The sequence below is a fragment of the Scyliorhinus torazame genome, chromosome 21 (assembly GCF_047496885.1).
Source record: "Scyliorhinus torazame isolate Kashiwa2021f chromosome 21, sScyTor2.1, whole genome shotgun sequence".
Classification (NCBI taxonomy): domain Eukaryota; kingdom Metazoa; phylum Chordata; class Chondrichthyes; order Carcharhiniformes; family Scyliorhinidae; genus Scyliorhinus; species Scyliorhinus torazame.
The window spans coordinates 76,730,512-76,745,760 of NC_092727.1; the positions used below are offsets into that span (position 1 = coordinate 76,730,512).

Consider the following 15,249-nt stretch of genomic DNA (forward strand, 5'->3'; position numbering starts at 1 on the left):
AGAATGGCAGCGGCAGAGTCAAAAATGTACATGGATCCTTAGAGCTAAATTGGGTGATACTGTGGCAATCAGGACATCCAGAAGGGATCAGATAAGATAGTAATTCTGAAGGAGGGGGAAGGACAGGGATAGGAATCAGGAAGGTGGATTGTTCATTGATTGACACCAAAGACTTCAAACTGATACTTGGAAACAAAACGTTCTGCGTGTAATAATCAAAAACAAATAGGCAAAAAGGGCAAAATGCAAGAAGGGATGGAATTGATAGTTTGGGATTTCACCAGATTAGAAAAGGTATGTGAAAGAGAGTTGAAACAATATGCACCAATAATACCAGAGTATAGACCTGGGAGGAATAATGCAATACATGACGTGGGTTATCCAGAACTATAGCTGCACTGATGTGGAGATTAAGGCACCTGGAGATGAGAGGAACAAATGCCATGCACATAACAAAGAGGACTGAGTGCGCACTGGAGAGGATTGCTAACTGCAGTGACTGGAGGGGATGTCCTTCATCAAACCATTAGTTGGTCTCCCACAATGAGCAATAATAGAAGCCAAAAGCACAATAAATACTTGGCAACATCTGATGACCTTGATGGTGAGACAGCAGCTGTATATTTTTGCTGTGACGTAAAAACTGTTACTGCATAGAGCAAACAAATAGCTACCATGTGTCCTGAGATTACACAGATAACCCTCTGCAGCGTGGCTGAACAACAATCTTTAGAAAAACAGGTTGCCACTACTTTTGTATTTCTCGTACATCGGAGCAGTTTGGCATTTACACAGCACCTCTAAAGCAGTAAAAGATCTTAAAATGCTTCAGAGGGACATTATCAAACAAAAATTGACACCACGGAAAACAAGATACTAGGATAGATGACTGAAAAGAAGCGAGTGGTTGAGAGGCAAAGAGAATGAAGGAATTTAATGTCCTGCTAAGCTGCACAGGTTGGGCACAAGTTGGTCCCTTTAAGTTAACATGCATGCAAGCCACAACAATAATAATAATCATCTTTACTACTGTCACAAGTATGTTTACATTAACACACTGCAATGAAGTTACTGTGAAAATCCCCTAGTCGCCACACTCCGCCGTCTGTTCAGGTACACGAGGGAGAATTCAGAATGTCCAATTCATCTAACAAGCACGTCTTTCGGGACTTGTGGGAGGAAACCGGAACGCCGAGAGGAAACACACACAGAAACAAAGAACAAAAGAACAAAGAAATGTACAGCACAGGAACAGGCCCTTCGGCCCTCCAAGCCCGCGCCGACCATACTGCCCGACTAAACTACAATCTTCTACACTTCCTGGGTCCGTATCCTTCTATTCCCATCCTATTCATATATTTGTCAAGATGCCCCTTAAATGTCCCTATCGTCCCTGCTTCCACTACCTCCTCCGGTAGCGAAACAGGGAGAATGTGCAGACTCTGTGCAGACAGTGACCCAAACTGGGAATTGAACTGGGTTCCTGCCGCTGTGAAGCAACAGTACTAACCACTGTGCTGACTTGGCACCCAAACCAATTGACAATGCATTGTGAAAACTTCCATCAAGCACATTGAAAGAATTTACAGGTTGATAATTAACCTGTTTGGCCACATTAAGAATGCACTTTCCATGGCGGAACGGGACCTAAACAGGAGCTCTGGCTCAGAGACACCGGGGCACCACCCATTGTGCCGCAAGATGTTGCCTGGTTTGGAGGGAAAATCTTATGAGGAAAGGCTGATGGACTTGAGGTTGTTTTCGTTAGAGAGGAGAAGGTTAAGAGGAGACTTAATAGAGGCATACAAAATGATCAGGGGGTTAGATAGGGTGGACAGTGAGAGCCTTCTCCCGCGGATGGAAATGGCTAGCACGAGGGGACATAGCCTTAAACTGAGGGGTAATAGATATAGGACAGAGGTCAGAGGTAGGTTCTTTACGCAAAGAGTGGTGAGGCCGTGTAATGCCCTACCTGCAACAGTAGTGAACTCGCCAACATTGAGGGCATTTAAAAGTTTATTGGATTAGCATATGGATGATAATGGCATAGTGTAGGTTAGATGGCTTTTGTTTTTTGACTTCCCATGTCGGTGCAACATCGTGGGCCGAAGGGCCTGTACTGCGCTGTATCATTCTATGTTCTAAGATCTCCTGCAATGCACATCATGTGATGTAAATAGTACTGGTGGCACCTCATTATAGGTGGGATGAATTCTGATTCAGTTAAAAGACTCAAATACACAACTTCACCTGCCAATGTCTCAAAATAGGGAAGAAGATAAAGTGCATTAGGCTTTGATGAAGTTAACGTTTAGGGGCAGATTTTTATTGAGTTGGGCTCACTCACCTTTAAAAATAGTGTCCGTTACCTAGATGTGGACGTTCTACTCCGCTTATGACAGATGCTCTTTTTACCAGGAGGGGGGCTATGGGAGTCTCTCACAAGCAGGAAACCCGAACTTAGCAGTGCCATTTAAAATTAGTGAGCTCAGAGTCAAGTTTCAATGTTCCAATGAATTTAACCCACAATGTGGCAGGCAGTCATGAATTTATGGAGCAAAAGTAAATGCTTCTGAAGAGTGGATAAGGTCTGCTTTAGTGTCATGATCTGAAATTTACAAATCCCCTTTCACAATGAAAGAAAACGCAGCTGCTGCTGTCGTTTAGAGTTAAAAGAAACATCTGCAGGACCACTTTGATTGACAGGCCATCTGATATAGGTTAAAAAAACAGTACCATATATTCCTGCGGTTTCAATCGAGCTTTTCTTTGCTATTTCCCATGGTTACAATTACAGGCCATTGTGAATGCTTGGTTGAGTTTCAAGAGCTACTAAAGAACTTATCTCAGCAGGCAGAGGAGGGGGGTTTCACATTTCGGAATGACAGTTTAAGAGGCTATGAAATGATTAGCTGTGTTTATGGATAGAACTTTGTTGTTATAACTAATTGAACACTTGAGGAGATTTAAAATCTTTGAAAGAGTTTCATGAACCATTTTCTTGAAGTATCAAGTATATGGATGAATTAGATTATTGAATTTATTTTTCCATCTCCATAAGGTGGGCAAGAGTTGGATGAGGGATGAAGGCTAAAAGGTCCAATAACCTCTCAGGCAACTTGGATCAAGTCCCAGAGAATGAACGTTAACATTCTAACCAGCCTGCCTCCATACATGCCCACCCTGGTGACCACATACAACCTGCTCCTGGCATCGCTGGACCCAACTTGATCCCCTTCACAATTCCCCAGAGTCAAAATTGAGTGCAATGGGGCCCTTTACATCAAAGCGGGTTTGCCAAGTGGGACAAATTCAAAAATCCAGCTTTCAGTGACTCATGAACCAATTGTGTAGAATCGGTCTCTAATATTTTGCAGCTGTGGAAAGTGGCACAATACATACCTGCTTTGTACGTTTCCAGGCCCTTGATTTGTCCGTGATAATTTGTTTTGAACCAATGCCAGGTGCACCATTACCAAGTCTATAACATTGCCAGCAACCTTCTAATCATAGTTAATTACAGCTCTTTAAACTGCACCACTTGTTAACTCCACAGACAGCAAAGTGTGCAAGGTGTGAAATGTATGGTGGTTAATATATTGAAAATCAGGAAGGATGAGAAAATTGATGCCAATTGTAATAGACTATAGAGCGTGGATCTGGTCAATTGTGTACATGGTAAGTTTTCAGTGCTGTCGGGGAAAACACACAAGATTCATTGTTCTTCTTGGTCCTTTTATAGACAGCAGTTTCCTTTCCTCAACATGTTACTATTCTCATCTACCTCTTAGCAGTTTGCTCAAGAATTGGCTCAACAATGGCTGAAATTTGGAATGATGAGCTTCATTCGCATTTTTGGTGGAGATGGAAGGAAAAATAATCACATGGTCATTGTTGGATCCTTTGGTTTCAAATAAGTAGCAATGTGTTTTAAGAAAGACTTGCATTTATAAAGCATCTTTCATAACCACCAAAGCACCTTATACGCAATGAATAATTTATTCGAAGTGTAATCTTTTGTTCTAATGGAGGATAATGTGTTAGCCAATTTGTGCAATTCAAACTCCATCAAACAGCAATGTAATAATGACCAGAAAATCTGATTCAGTGATGGTCACTGAAGGACGATTATTGGCCAGGACACGAGGGCTCTTCTTCCAATCTTCCCATGGGATCCTTTATGTCTACCTGAGAGTGCAGAAAGGGCATCAGCTTAATCTCTCATCTGAAAGTCAGCACTTCGGACAGTACAGCACTCCATCGGTACTGCACTTGAATGTCAGCCTAGATTCTTGTGTTCCAGGCCTGGAGTGGGTCTTGAATCCCCAGACGTCTGCTACCAACTAATATGGGACAAATTCTTCTGGCTGCCTTACTTAATTTGGTGTATCCACTCTTAACCTATTTGATCACCAATAACTTGAATTACAAGATCAGATGCAGACTTCATTGAATAACAATCAACTTGCAAGTGTTATTTTTCTCCCAGTTATTGACTCAAATTGACAAAACCCAAAAGATTAATTTCCAACCCACCTTGTAAATTATTTGACCACACAGAATCTCTGAATACATTATATTCATTGCACAACAGATCTAGACAGCAACTGAAGATTAGTGATGTGCCCTTTCAACCCAAATAGCATCTGACTCAACATGACCAATTTTTTAGCTAGAAAATAGACCAACTCTGTGCAAGTAAACAGCTGATGGTCAACTTTAAAGGGGAGAAGAAAAAACAGCTGGATATCTGAAACAAAAATTTAAAAATTGGGAACTATAAACCAGATCAGTCAGTATTTGGAAAAACAATTTTAATGTTTTAAACAAAGGTTTTCACCTCAACTGAAACATTATCATAGAATTTACAGTGCAGAAGGAGGCCATTCAGCGCATCGAGTCTGCACCGGCTCTTGGAAAGAGCACCCCACCCAAGGTCAACACCTCCACCCTATCCCAATAACCCAGTAACCCCACCCAACACCAAGGGCAATTTTGGACACACTAAGGGCAATTTATCATGGCCAATCCACCTAACCTGCACATCTTTGGACTGTGGGAGGAAACCGGAGCACCCGGAGGAAACCCACGCACACACGGGGAGGATGTGCAGACTCCGCACAGATAGTGACCCAAGCTGGAATCAAACCTGGGACCCTGGAACTGTGAAGCAATTGTGCTATCCACAATGCTACCGTGCAGTCTTTTCTAGTGACTGACCAACCACTATGCATTTTTTGCATTTGCTGTTTTCACATCAACTTTATTTCCATGAACCAATAAACTTGGCTATGTTTTGTTACTTTTGGGACTGCAGGTTGGCAATCTGCATACAATATTAAAATTCTAACATTATGTTACCTTCAATGCATTATTCATTACCACCAGAAATAGTGATAGAATTGTGGAAGTGTTTGTTTCTGAAATTGTAGCCATAATTTTCCATTTTTTAATTTTAATTCCTTTTTTTCTGCTCTTCATTTCAAAATAAAGTTTATACTAATTTGTTCCATATTGATGCTGAACAGAGGGAAAAAAAAAGAAATGGAAGGTTTTTCTTATCCCAGAGGAAATTGTTTATGCAACCATCTGTAAACCATTATATCAAGCTGCTCCAAAAGCATTCCAAGACTGAGCACAAACCTGGCTGTGTTTGCTCAGTCTCAGGTTCATAGTGTCATGACTGACTTCACCTTGTAATATCAGGCAATCTGCCTCATCATAACTAATCCTGCATCTTCAGTTAACATGTATGAAGCTACATCTAAATTACAATACAGGAGACAGTTAAGTTGTGATTTTTAATTTCTTCATAAAACTACTCAAAATTACCTCAAGGTTGATGATGTTCCTCACAACAACATATTGAAAATACATGGGGGCCATTTTAACCCATTTTACATTCCACTGAAGTCAGTTTTCCCTTTGGTTAAAATTATCTCCCTTTTTGGGGAAGTAACAATCTTTCGCAAAGGCATTCTCAGGTGGAGTGGTCACCTTTTGGTCGGCAACTTCTCATGTGTTTACACTGCTATGATTTGCTTTAACTTTATGTAATTGTTCAGATTGGTAATGTATTTAGTTCTCTATTCTTTCATGGAATGTTGGCAAGGCCAGTATTTGTTGCCCACCCCTAAATGCCCTTGAACTGAGTGAGTGGCTTCATAGGCCATTTCATAGAATCAACCACGTTGTTGTGGGTCTGGTCTGGAGTCACATGTAGGCCGGACCAGGTAAGGACAGCAAATTTCCATCCATAGAGGACATCAGTGCACCAGATAGATTTTTACAACAGTTGATAATAGTTTCATGGTCACCATTACTGAGACTAGTTTTCAATTCCAGATTTATTAATTGAATTTAAATTTCACCAGATGCCCTGGTGGGATTTGAATCCATGTCCCCACAGCATTAGCCGAGGTCTCTGGGTTACTAGTCTGGTGACATTACCACCATGCCCCCGTGTCCATTGTTGGTAGTACTAATGCAGGGATAACTGAAATGCTGAGACACATTTCGCACTATTTTGACTACCCATCTGCTAAAATAACTATTATGGGTATTAGTGTGATTGATGTTTAAAATCACAAAGGGTCGAGATACAAATACCGTTTAGAATGATTGAGGGTGGGTTGGAAGAATGGGACAAAACTATGAGATTAAGCGTGTGAAATTTAAGACAATGGGCAAGAGTTTTCTTTACTTAGAACTGCGCAGCTGTGGAAAGCAAATACCAGTATCAGCGACTGATACGTAGAGCAGGTTAGATACTAAAAAAGCAAAATACTACATGTAAAAATGCTGGGTTCTCAAAGACTGGTGACCAAGGACTTAAAACAAAGAATAGTTTATTCACTATCTGAGCACATACATGTGATTATACTCTGCCTGCATTCTGGGGAGAACTCTCTCGCATAATCTCTCAAGTAACGGTATCACCACATGAGCACTCAGTCAACACCTTCCCTGTTTAAGTTGAGACAACCAGTGGTACTGAGATGTAACAGTGTGCGCGAACACGAATTGTGCGCAAATATTTATTAACATAGAGATTGAACAGGCTAACAATACATAACTATTTACATAGGGTGGAACACATTCATCTGTTGCAGCTGCTGCACAGCCCATCGTGTCTCCTCTTCCTCTGCCCCATTCCCTCCCTCCCCCCCCCCCCCCCCCCCCCCAGGGGGGTTTTGTGGTGTAAAGAAGAAAGACGAAGGCCAGTTGCAGACTAGTTTGTTATGTAGTCCTGGAACCTTGTGTTTGGTTTGGTCATACACCCCGAGCGTGCGATTGTGGAAGTAGGCTGTGCTTATGTTCTCAGGTTGCTGCCCTCAGCGTGGATGACATGGGGTTCTCCATTGGTGTGGCCAGGGCTTGTATTGTAGGCCTCTGGAGTTGCCTCCATTTCCGCAGATGTAGGGGGGGTCTGTGTTATAGGCAAAATGGTGTAGGGGGGTCTGTGTTGTAGACTGAATGGTGTAGTGGGGATGTGTTGTAGGCTGGGGAACTGTGACTTCTGCTGGTGCTGGTTCCACTATGTGTATTAGGTGATGTTGGTTTCTTCCATAGAGGATACCACTCAAGGCTACTGTGTAACTGTTTGGCTGCAGGACATGGCTGTGTACCACTGACAACTTGTCATGGCTACGTGCGGTCTGGCTCCTGTCCGTTTAAGCAGATGTCAGACGTTAGAGTCTGTGAGCAATGTGATCATAGTGCAGTATCCCTTTTAACTGGCATTCCATGAGGACACCACTCCCATTGGTTTTGAGTTTGGGCTGCAAAAGAGCCCTGGCAGCAGGATTTGTAGAATAGTCGCTTTGCTGATGAAGGCAGATCCTCTCTCGGCATATTTTGCAGGCTGAAGAGTACATCAGAGTAATCGGAGAGATCTTGGGCCCACTTCTCTAAAAGCTGCTCAGCTGAGAATATAGTCCATTCCTCCGACTATGAACTGTGGATATAGGGGGCTGCCCGTGATATGCTCAAAGTCCCATGCGTGTGCAAAGTTCCTAAATTCAGTGGAGACAAATTGGCAAGTGTTGTCTGTCATAAGTCTCTGTGGGATGCCGCGTGTGTCTCTTGAGCTTGATAATTACTGTGTTACTCATCATGTTTGGCAGGTAGCAGAGTTCACCCCATCTGGAATACGAGTCGACCAAGACCAAATGTTGTTTACCAATCCATTTGAAAATGTCAGCTATAGTGAATGACCATGGGAGGTTCTTTTGTTTGATGCGGCTCGAATACAGTGCATGGAGGGCCAGTACAGTGATTCTTAGGCCCTGTATCTAATTGCTTCCAATCCAGGGCCAGATCCTCATGATGACATCATGCAGTTGTTTGCAGCTGCTGTCCGACTGAAAGGCATCTTTGAGTTCTTGAATTCTATGCTAGGGCAGCACCTTTATTGTCATGATGCCTGTGTCTGCCTCACTATCTGTCTGGTCTGTAGTGGGTAGGAAGGCTCTGGAAAGGGCATCAGTCAAGTACAGCTCCTTACCACATTTGTAGACAACACTGAGATTGTGGCGTTGCAGCTTTAGCATTATGCGCTGCAGTCATAGAGTAATTGTAGGGAGGCTTTTTTAGAATAGTTGAGTGGCTGGTGATCAATTTCAACAGTTGCAGGAGGACCATATCTGAAATCATAACATTTCTGACAGGTGAAGTCTAGAGCAAGGAGTTCCTTTCCAATTTGTGCATAACCAGTCTCCGTGTCAGTGAGGGTGTTTGATGCAAAGGCTATTGGTCTGCCACTGTGGATGCAGACTGCACCAAGCCCCAGCTAGGAGGCATCTGTTGATATGAGTACGGGTACTCGAATATCAAAAATATTGTAGCACTGGTGGGGCTGCGAGTGCCTGTTTGAGTCAGTTTGAAGACCGCTGTGTGGTGCTCCTGCCAGAACCACAGCCTGCTGGAGGAGCTGACAAAGAGAGCCAGTGACCTCACTGTAATAAGGGATGAACTTAAGGAGATAATTTGTCATACCAAGGAAATGCTGTAAATGCTTGTCCACAGGCATGGCCATCTGTCATATAGCCATTGTCTTGTCTGGATCTGGCTGCACGTCATCGGTTGTGAGTAAGTGACCCACATAGGGAAGCTGGTCGACCCTGAATCAACATTTACCAGTGGTTAAGATTCAGCTTTATGGTCAAAGATTAGATGAGGTCATGCATCATGTTTTTGCAGAATACAATCCCAGACCAGGATGTGATCAAGAATGATTTTGCAGGGTTGCCCTGGAAAGAGTTGCTCTATGTGCTGCTGGAAGACCTTGCTGCCAGTGGAGATCCCATGGGCAATACGAAGAAAACAATATCTGTCTTTCAGAGACATGGATGTTATAAGTTTTAAAGATTCTTCATCCAGTGCGGGTTGCCAGAATCCGGATTTCACATCCAGGATGGAGAAAACCTTGGCACTCAGCATGTCTTGCTATCACCTGTTCCACTGTCTTCATAGGGTGATGAGGTCTGAGCAGCGCCTTGTTTAGGTGAACTGGATCGATGCATACCTGAGATCATGCCATTTTTCTTTACTGCAGCCACCATTGCTGAAACCCATTCTGTGGTCTTGATTATAGGTGTTATGATGCCCAATGTAGCTCATTGACTACTTTCTGCTTCATGGCTATTCGTATTCTTCTCGGAGCACAGACCGCGTTATCTAGTCTCATGTGGTACATTACTGGTAGTTTACCAATTATGTCATTGTTAAAGAGGTCTTTGTACTCTTTAATTTCTGGAGACCTGTGTTGCAGAACATGTACCTCTGAACCAATGAGCCCAGTGTGATGCTGTCCTGAAGATCTAGCAGTCGCCTTACATTCTGGTCGACTATATAAAACTTGCAATTGCCCTGTATGCAATGGAGAGTGGCCACATCTACTGTGCAGATGGTTTGTCCGCCATAAGTTACGTCCAGTGCTGCTTATGGGTCTAGTTCCCATTGCATTCGGCTGGGCAATACATTACACTTTACTCCAGTGTCTACCTTTACCTTCAGTTTTGTGTTGCAAATCATGTTCAGGGTGGTGAAGATCCCACCCTTTTCTATGATGGTGTTGACACTCTCACAGTAGTGTTGTTGCAAGCTCAATTGTTTGGTTGATCTGGCTGAGCTTCATGCTGACCCTCCTCACCTTGGAGGACTGAGTGGCTACAGTGTGGCTCTTATCAAAGGAAAGCTGCTGTGATGTTGATTTGCAACATTTTGTGAATCGATTCCACTTTCGACATTTATTGCAGTGTTTCCCATTAGCCAGACATCCTGTTCTGTCCTGAGAGTGATGACAATCACAGTTGGAGCAGGGCATGCCCTGTACCACAAAAACTTTAGCTTCTCCCCGAAACTCCTTGTTCCTTTCTCAGTCTTTTAATTTAGCATGCAAATGCTAATGGCTGTTTTAAATCTTTCTCTCAAAGCAGCTGCTTGTGGACTAGGTTGCTGTGGACTCCACAGACTATTCAATCCCCGACTAACTCATCAGTAATGGTGCCAAATGCACATTTTTTTCGCTAAGATTTTCAAAGTTGTGAGTATGATTGTATCAATTCATTAGATCTTTGGTTTATAGTGTTAAACGGGTGCCTGTCTGGTATCATGTTCCTTCACTGGTAGGCCCATGTTCTCAAATGTTTTTAGAATTTTTCAGGGCTCTCTTTCTCTTCATCCATTTGAAATACAAACGACTCAAACATCTCAACAGCCTTGGGGCCTGCTAGATTTATTAAGGAGTAAGCTTTTATCTTTTTTGATTTATCCGATAATTAAGCACCGCAATATATCCAACACTCCTTTTCAAATTGGCCCAGTTCTCCACAATATTTTCATCAAATAACAGCGGGTCGATGTTGTGAACTCCTTGTGCCATACTGCCAACTCCTGAAACCATTTAGAAATGGTGGGTTCCCAAATATTGACCACCAAAGATTTATAACAATAGTCCCTAGCTGAGCAGGTACTACATGCTTGTATTCTGCCTGCGCTCCGGGGAGAACTCCTGCACCTCTGTCATGTAATTTCTTAAATAACCGCATCATTACGTCTACACTCAGTCTACACTACAAATGCTGGTAATCTGATATAAAAACAAAAAATGTTGGAAACAGGCAGCATTATTTGGAGAGAGAGAAAGAGAGCCTAAATTTTAAGTTGACGGCCATTCATCAATACTGGAAGTAGTTAAGGATTTAATAGTTAATTGTTTGGTAGTACAGGATGGAGTATTGCTGAGAAAAAGGTGTTTTGTTGAAGTTTTTTGTCTTACACTCATCAATACCACCAATGTCAGGGTGAACAACAGGTTTATACTGTACGAGAAGAGCGTGCTGCGTGCTTGACAAGTGGGCTCTGATTGATAAGAGCCATAGGGAATGCACCAGTTGATGGTGACTGACAATTAATTGCCAAGCATTGTTTGACATTTAAACCTGTCAGTATAACTCGGAGTGGTCAAAGCACTGCACTGTATAATGAACCAACAACCAGCTAGCACTTCTTCTGTTTAGCTGAAACAGATACAATGTGTGTACATGTTCTTTCTGTCTGCAAGAGCAAGGCTCTGTGCATCAATATACATAGCTTACAGTACACACAAATACGTCACACTGCTAGCCTGACTGACAAACTTAAATGTCAGTATAATTTTCAGGACACTGAGGATCACTTTGTAAATGTCGTCCAGTTGCAAAATCAAGTCTAATGTTATACACTGTGTTTGGCATTTGCAAGCACGACTGGTTGAGTACTGTCTGTACCTTTTCCATTGTGAACAGAAGAGATCTGCTGTTTGATACAACCTGTCAGTCTTTTGAGATGGAATGAAAACATACCGACCATCACACTGGGGTTGAAATTCATATACCACATGACTAATTTGTGAGACACCAGCAAAATATCTTTTTGGTTTGACAGCAGCATCTTATTAGCGGTGAATGCTACTCATAACTCCAGGGTGGTGGTAGGAACCATAAAAGGTAAGATCTATGATCAGGTGGAAGGCAGGAATCTAAGGTGGCTAAAAGAAATAATAATAAACAATGTAGGATTGGAATAGGATCATGAGTGGGACTATGCCGTATAAAATCATGTTTTTGGAAATATCTCACTTTTTCTTGGTGCACCACACAGAAAGTCTGGTTGAGGTCAGGAAGTCAAGTACCATAGAACCATAGTAGTTACATAAAATTACACAGAACACACACCTCATCTGACACTTGTGAAACTGGAGCCTACTCATGTAACTATCAATAAAACCCCTCTGTTTCTTCCATCACAGATAAGTACAGGATCTTGGTGTAAATGTCCACAGATCTCTGAAGGGGCTTGTTTAGCACAGTGGGCTAACCAGCTGGCTTGTAATGCACAACAAGGCCAGCAGCGTGGGTTCAATTCCCATACCGGCCTCCCCAAACAGGTGCCGGAATGTGGCGACTAGGGGCTTTTCACAGTAACTTCATTGAAGCCTCACATTTGACAATAAGTGATTATTGTTATTAAAGTAGCAGGACAGGTTGAGATGGTGGCTAAAAATCTTTTCATTTCTCAGCCGAGGCATAAGAGCAGGGAGGTTATGCTGGAATTATATAAAACACTAGTTAGGCGGCAACTTGAGTAGTGTGTGCACCTCATTGCAGAAAGGTCCGGTTACCTTATTACACAAAGAATGTAATTGCTGCAGAGAGGAGATTTAGGAGGATGTTGCCAGGACTAGGGTTGTACTCCTTGGAACTGTGGAGAGCTGGGATATAGTGAATGGAAAGAGCCTATTTACTTAGCAGAGAAGACAAGTGAGTGAGGGGCATAGATTTAAGGTGATTGGCAGAAGGATTAGAGGGCAAATCAGGAAAATGTTATTCACCCAGAGAATTGTGAGGTTCTAGAACTCACTGCCTGAAAGGGTTGTAGAGACACATAACCTCAATTCATTTTAAAGGTGTTGGGATGTGCATCTCAAGAGCTGTAACCTGCAGGGTTACGGCCCAAATGCTGGAAGGTGGGAGTAGGCTGGGTGGCTTGTTTTTCGGCCAGTGCAGAAAAGATGGGCCAAGTGGCCTCTTTTTGTGCCGTAAATGTTCTATGATTCTATTATCTAGACTCCCCTTAAATGTATCAATACTATTTGCTTCAAACACTCCCTTCCATAGAATCCCTACAGCGCAGAAGGAAGCCATTCGGCCCATCGGTTCTGCACCTAACTTTGGTAGCTAGTTTTCTACATTATCCACATTGAGTATCCACATTATCACCATCTCTTGGTAAAAATGTTGTTTGTCCTGAATTTGCTATTAGATTTCTTGATGACTATTATATTGATATAAATCTGGAATATATTGTGCATATCCACCACCTTAAACATTCAATCCCTCCACCACTGATGCACAGTGGCAGCAGTGTGTGTCATCTAAAAGATGCATTACACCAACTTACTAAGGTTCCTTTAACATCTTCCAAAACCCATGACCTCTACTGCCTAGAGGACGAGGACAGCAGATGCATGGGAATACCATCACCTTCAAATTTACCTTCAAGCCACACACCATCCTGACTTGGAACTATACTGCCTTACTTTCACTGTTCCTTAGTCAAAATCCTGAAACTCCCTTCCCAATAGCAGTGTGTGTGTAACTACAGGAGATGGACTGGAGCAGTTCAAGAAGGTTGTTCACCACCACCTTCTCAACAGCAATCAGGGATGGACAAAAAACACTAACTAGTGTAGCCACCTGGGTTGGCCAACTCACGACGTAAAATGGAGAACAGCAAAGGCTGCAGGGAAATTCAGCCAACACAGGCAGAAACTAGCAGGTGCAAGTTTACTGTGTATTAAACTCTGAAAAAGCCCAGACAGCATCGATACAAGCAGCCATCTGCATAATAATCTAGCAGCCATCTACATACTAATGAGCGATCCACGGGTACAATCAAAACATTTGGGATAAACAAAGCCAAGCCAGACTCCTCGGCGCCGGCAGGAGCCAACACAAAAGAGGTTAACGGACACCTCAAGACCGCCCATCGATCAGGGAACCGCTCCAGTATTGGAGAAATCAAACCAAGCTTTTGGAACAAAGTCCAATCACTTGGAACCAGGTACAGGGTCCGCCCCGAAAGGCGGGAAGCTCCTGGGGACTATAAAGTTAAGCCCCCAAGTTCAAATCGTTCTTCTTGACCGGGTCACTCAGCAACGCGAACCAACCCTTGACAGTGACTGGTGCAGCTGCCGTCGATATCCTGTAAGTGTTAAGTCAACGCTCGCTACGAGATAGGCGCTCCTAGCTACCAGTCCGTACCAACTTCGAATCCCGCAGACTCAGAACCCGAACGAAAGGCCATTTCTTCCCCTGACCTGGTGGGCCAGTCTGAAGCGAAGCATAGGCCTGTTAGTTGTAGAAGTAGCTTAGAAGTAGAATTTGTGCATGAGTAGCGATTACTGTGTATAATAAATGTGCTTTGATTTGAATCTTACTAATTGGTGTATTAAGTTATTGATCATTACTTGAACTTGAACCTCGTGGCGGTATCATAAATATACCTGGCGACTCGAGAGCAAAGGTTATAAAACAGCCAATTGAACCAACCAATAGTTAGCAACACTAGCGATGCTAACATTATGTAAAATAATAACTTTAATAATATGTCCCATACCTTGGCAGCCACCTCTCTCAAAAGGCCACCATTGACAAGCGATCCTACACCTAATCAGCTGCCCCACTTCAGCCTTCCACAAACTACAGCAACAAATGTTTGACAACAAAGACCTCCGCAAGTCAATAAAAGTCCTAGTGTACGGAGCAGTTGTTGTCACCACACTCCTGTACTGCAGTGAGACTTGGATGTGCGTTAGTCATTGGAGACTCCATAGTTAGGGGTATAGATAGGGGATTCTGTGGGAACGAGAGACACTCGCAGTTGGTGTGTTGCCTCCCAGGTGCCAGGGTGCGTGATGTTTCGTATCGTGTTTTTGGATCCTTAAGGGGGAGGGGGAGCAGCCCCAAGTCGTGGTCCACAGAGGTACCAACGACATAGGTAGGAAAAGGGATAGGGATGTAAGGCAGGAATTCAGGGAGCTAGGGTGGAAACTTAGATCTAGGACAAACAGAGTTATTATCTCTGGGTTGTTACCCGTGCCACGTGATAGCGAGACGAGGAATAGGGAGAGAGAGGAGTTGAACACGTGGCTACAGGGATAGTGCAGGAAGGAGGGTTTCAGATTTCTGGATAATTGGGGCTCGT

The 15,249-nt window shown here is 43.1% G+C and overlaps 1 protein-coding gene across 19 annotated transcripts in view; it reads right to left on the bottom strand.

The window, feature by feature from the left end:
* tanc2a (tetratricopeptide repeat, ankyrin repeat and coiled-coil containing 2a) overlaps positions 1-15,249 on the bottom strand; it is a 1,428,811-nt gene that overhangs the window by 362,827 nt on the left and 1,050,735 nt on the right. The window lies entirely within an intron of this gene.